Raw genomic sequence first — 5808 nt, forward strand, 5'->3', positions numbered from 1 at the left:
TCACACCATTTCTTTGTATATAAAGATGCTCATAGCTTGGAAAACTTGAGTAAAACAAAAGAGGAAAGCGCGTTAGAGATGAGAAAACGGAGACCAATTTTTGTTGTTGCTAAGATCTCTGGGGGAAAAGAGAGTGATTGATGTAGCACAAGTCATTTCTAGTTGCCGCCTTTGTTGCTCACTTGTTTGGATTAGCTGTGACTTGTCTTCTGAGCCTGTCAATGCTTGCTGGAGTTCTCGTATGTATATTAAATTAAAATCCAAATTCAGAGGCAATATAATAAAAATTGAATATGTGTGTTTCATGAGGAAGGCAAAGGGTGAAACGGATAACACCTTCTCGTCTTTTTCACAAATACTTTCTATGCTTCAACAACCAGAAAGTCTTGATTTGTGCAGTAACTACTCAGGCTCCTGCCCAGGCAAGGGGCACCACCGGATGTATGTGTTATGTTAAAACATTAGCTTTGGGTTTTTATTCCTGAGTTACACACTGACTTGGAGTCCAATCCAATCTTTTGATGTGAGTTCAAATCCCAGGTCCACCACTACATATGAACCTAAAAGTTCTGGGAAAGTTATTGTCCAACACTCAGAATTCCCAGGGATTTCTGAAGGCAGCCAGGGTGCAAGAGTCTGTGAGATTTTCAGCAGGGCTGGAGCTCAGGAACAGACACGCTGGAGAGTCACGCCTGTCGCTGCCAGGCAGGGAGGTGGGGGACTTGGAAACCTGGGGTGCAATTAATTACAGTCATCATCTACCAGGCGCTGTCCACGGAGGACACTGAGGAGTGATGGTGTGCTCATGTCCTTGCTGCAGTACTGTAGGGACACTTTGAGAAATTAGGACTGTACCATGTCCTGAAACTCAACAGGCAGCCGGAAGACAGGCAGAAAGCACTGGGGGTCTCTCTCTCTCTCACACACAGAGTTTGGATTCAGTTTGGATCGTTGTTTCTCCATTCGTTAGAATTACCTGGACAATGTCATAAAATCAAAGGTTTGTGAGGCCCAGTTAGACTTCCTGCGTCTAAAAACCTGCACAGGAAGGATAGAGATCTGTTTTTCTTAATCTTGAAGACATTATCTGTTTTCTTGAAGACATTATCTATTCATTCATTTTCCTAAGAGCTAGATAGTTGGAGCTTCCCATCCGCTGGTTCACTACCCAATGGCTGCCAACAGCTGGGGCGGGGCCAGGCCCAAGGCAGGAACTGGAATCTGTATCTCCTCCACTGAGCGGCAGGGACACAGCCACTCCAGCCTTCACCTGCCATACCCAGGATGTGCAATAGCAAGAAGCTGGAATCATGAATATAGCCAGGTCTCTGAGCTGGAACTCTGATACAAAATTCAGGCATCCCCAGAAAGGTTTCAACCACCGGGCCAAATGCTCACACCAGCCAGTAAGGTTTGAAAGCTCATCGCGTTTGCTGAATACCAGCCTCTGAGGGCAACTCAGATCACAGTCTGGCAAGCAGAGTGGAGGAAGGCAAATCAAGTCGTTGTTTGTTCCACGTTCCTCTTCCATGAAGGTCCGCATACCACACACTGTGTTATAGCCTGAGCGTGGGGCTGCGGTAGTTTAGAAACTGAAGCCCAGGAACATGGCATTGAAACTTGTGTGCGCTGCTGTTTTTGAATGCCCCCATGCCCGTTTCTGCTGGGCATATCCTGAGGCTGTCTGTTCTTCCCCAGCCTTTTGTAGAGCCACGAGCACAGAGCCTTGCAGGCTCCTGAGAGGAAGTGTCTTCCCTATCACAACTGCCCTTGACAATGAGACTCCTGCTGCTCCAAGTTCAGGAGTTTTCATCACACACATGTCTGGAATGAGGACAACTGTGCTTAGCCCCCTTTTGGGTCATAGTCAAGTGAGATTTAGAGAAACCCGGATGCTGTCACAGGGCCTGGCAGTTGGCTCGCTGAGGACAAGTGGACATGGACATTGCTCAGTTTCCTCCAAAAATCTAGGGCAGGACTTACTGATGTTATTTACAGTCCCTAAGCATAACTGAGAATAAAAATGAGTTGCTTTTAAAAAGTTGTTGTCAGGCCCAGCGCAGTAGCCTAGTGGCTAAAGTCCTCGCCTTGTGCTCACCAGAATCCCATATGGGCACCGGTTCTAATCCCGGCAGCCCCACTTTCCATCCAGCTCCGTGCTTGTGGCCTGGGAAAGCAGTGGAGGACGGCCCAAAGCCTTGAGAACCTGTACCTTCTTGGGGAATCTAGAAGAGGCTCTAGGCTCCTGGCATCAGGTTGGCTCAGCTCCAGCCGTTGCAGCCACCTGGGGAGTGAATTGGCAGACAGAAGATCTTCCTCTCTGTCTCTCCTCCTCTCTGTCTCTCCTCCTCTCTGTATATCTGACTTTGTAATAAAAATAAATAAATCTTTTAAAAAAATAAAAAGAAATCTTAAGGAAGGAAGGAAGGAAGAAAGAAAGAAAGAAAGAAAGAAAGTGCGCCTGGATCACTTGCAGAATAATGCATATTCTCAGTCCCCAAACGTCCAGATTCCTGAACTTTGAGAAAAGTCACATTTTATGCTAACAATGTAGGGTAGTCCAAGGCAGGTAGGACATTGGCTGTTACAGATCCTGCTTTGAGAAGATGTTTACCTTTTCCTTTGTGCTTAAGAGCTCAGAGTCACTTATCCCCCCACCAAAGGCTACCCAGATGGGTGTAGAGAAGGGACAAGAAAATGCACCTTGTGTCTCTTTTTGCTGGGGTTCCAGCATCTCCCGGGCTCCCTCTCCTGTCCCTCCATGTGGGTCACTGTTCTGTGACAAAGCTATCTGCTGCCCTCTAGAGGTGACTCAGCTCAATTCATCAGCAGCAGATAACTTCACCAGCAACTAGTCTGAGAACAGGTATGGCCAGCTTTCTAAAGAATTCAATTTTTCTCCAAATATTTTTCCAGCAAAAAACATTCTTCAGGAGTCTCATAGGTGCAAGGCATGGACATGAGAGCAAGCAAGCCAATCAGAGATGGGACCGTTCAGTGCAAGCGTCTCTGTGCAGGCTGGTTGCTGTTCAAGCTGCCAGGCCCAGGCCCAGCAAACAACAGTGGTGTCTTACTGGGAGATGGTGGAAGGGCAGGAGGCAGGGAGGAAATATGACCAGGGAAACTGAAAGTGAAACACTCATGGGAAGGCAGGATTGGAAACTGTTCACCGGTTCAGAGCCGCTGGCACTTCACATCCAGTCCACATGCCACCTTTATCATCGCCCTGTTGAACCACCTCGTTCTTCATTAGGCCAGTTTTATAGGGAAAGAAATAGAAGTTCTAAGACTTTCTGAGGCTTTGCTGGGGTCACTACGTTAATTAGAAACAACTGCTTGGCCCTAAACTTCACCAATTGCCAGAATGAAGCCTGGGGCGAACTTGAAAAGGTGGCTACCCACACATGCCTGCTATTAACACTCACATAGCCACATCTGTAAGACTCCCTGTGCCATGGGGAACACGGTGGGACTCCTGCCTCCCCTCCACTCACCAGCGAGAGCTGAGACTCTGGGTAGGTCATGCCAGGCTTGATCAAAGTACCTGCCTGCACATGCATGTTTTGGAGCTGGGAAAGGGCCTGATTGGGGATCTCTGAGACTTGCCTACTGGGCTGCAACTCCCACTGGTGAATGCAAGAGCCAGGGCTGTGGGCAGACCAGGCTGGACAAAGCTGCTGCACCCAGACATTGGCATGCATGTGGGCTGGGTCTGGGGGTAGGGCAGACCAGACTAGGCTCCAGTACCCACTGATAAACATGAGAGCCAGAATGGGTGTGGGACAGGCCAGGGTAGGCTGCAGCACCTGCTGGGTCATATGAGAGCTGAGTCTAAGGATGGTCCAGGCTGGGGCTAAGGATGGATATGGCCTGGGTGGGCTGGGACAGGCCTGGTAGGGATTGCTAGGACTCACCCCAACGAGGCTACAGCATCCACTGGTATACTTGAAGACCAGGTCTGTGGTGGGCTGGCTGGGCTGGGTCATAGCACCCATAGATTTGCATAGGTCATGGGGTTGGAATATAATTAACTAGGTAGCTACATTCACCAGTATATGCATTGGCTGTAAAACAAGAGACAGACAGAACCTGACCCTGCATTTGCTGTACACAGAAGAGTCATGTCTGAGGTCATCCCAGGCAATGTTTCTTGGGAGACTCCCCGACTGGACCACTGCACTCAGACCCTGGCTTTGGGGAAAATCACAGGACGTGTGCTCCAACCTTGGAGTGCGTATACCAGGACTGGGCCTCAGTTGCTAGTGCCTGCGCAGTAGACAGCATGTGCAGATACACACGGAGATATGATGCCAGCTCATCTAAGCCAGCAGGAGTTGTCAATCGCCTTGTCAGAGGAAGGAAAGCAGAACAGGCTAGACAATTGTGGCCAAGCTTTGCAGCATGTTCCTGGATCTGTGGAAACACGAAGGTGGACTTTGTCGACCAGTAGAACATGGAAGGATTTTCTCAACCCTGAAACAATCAAAACAACTTCTCAGAACTTTTAAAACCACTGAAGTAGCACCTTTGGGACACTCTTCCCCACATCGGGTCTCTAAGGCGTCATCAAATGATTGCCCCCCCACCCCTGGGTGCAGCTGTAGTTTGACAGCAAGGAATAGCCCTCTCCCCCAGCCCTCTCCTCCTTCTGCTCTGTGAACACAGGAGGGGAAAAAAACCAAAACCTGAAACATATGTCCCACCCACCTTCCTCTGGGCTTGAACCTCTCCACCCTGATCAGAGGCCCACATGGGGATGCAGCCCTCTCAACTATGTAAACAATATTAAAAAGAAAATTTTAAATAAACAAAACAAAAAACAAAGAGTCTATTTCAAGAATCAGTCCATAGGAGAGGGATGACAAGCCTAAGGCCAATGGAAGAGCTTCCACCGGGAGCTACCGTGGCTTCCGAATTTTCCAGGCGCTGGAGGCCTTAGCAACCTTCTCAGACAGTGAACTGGATTTCTTGTAGCTGTAGACAGCTGGCTGGGTCCAAGGGCCTGAGTTCTAAGATTTGATTTCTCCTGAAGATATCAAAGAATACGGAACTGTTAGGAACCTATTTGGTATTTTTCGACATCTCCAGGGTCACTAATAGCCACTATCCAGGCATGTATATATGAAATTCACAAATACACATGTATCTTGGGCCCATTCATTTATGTACTCAGTCATCAGTTAAGTAAGTACTTACTGAGCCCTGGTATACCAAAGGTGCTGAACGTGCTTAGGAAACACAAGAGATAGAAAACTTGATTCCTTCTCTAGAAAGGCACAAAGGGTTTTTTAAATTAATTAATTAACTAATTTGAAGGTTTGGTGGGAGTGGAGGCGGACCAGAAGAGATCCTTTTCACGAACTGGTTTACCTGCCACGTGGCCGAAATAGCCAAGGCTGACCAGGCCAAAGGCAGACGCCTGCAGCTGCAGGCAGGTCTCCGATGTGGGTGGCAGGGGCCATGCACACTGGCTGTCGCCCACTGCTTTCCCAGGCACGTAAGCAGAGCGTGGGCTTAGAAGTAGAGTGACTGGGTGTAAAGTGTAACACTTTAACCTGTGGAACAGAATTCCTAGACCCTTTCCTAGATATTCAGAAATTCATCCCCCAAATCTTCCCAGCATGATACAACATGTGTGATCTTGACATAGTATGATCATGTACCTATGCTGGCCAAAATGTTACATGTCAGCTACATCATATATATATTTTTTCATATGATTGGCCCATATTTCCATTTTCAGGGTTGGGATTTCAGATTGACCTGTAAGTTTGTGTATGTTCTGGATATCTTAGGTCTAATTTCTCC

The sequence above is a fragment of the Ochotona princeps genome, chromosome 3 (assembly GCF_030435755.1).
Source record: "Ochotona princeps isolate mOchPri1 chromosome 3, mOchPri1.hap1, whole genome shotgun sequence".
NCBI lineage: Eukaryota > Metazoa > Chordata > Mammalia > Lagomorpha > Ochotonidae > Ochotona > Ochotona princeps.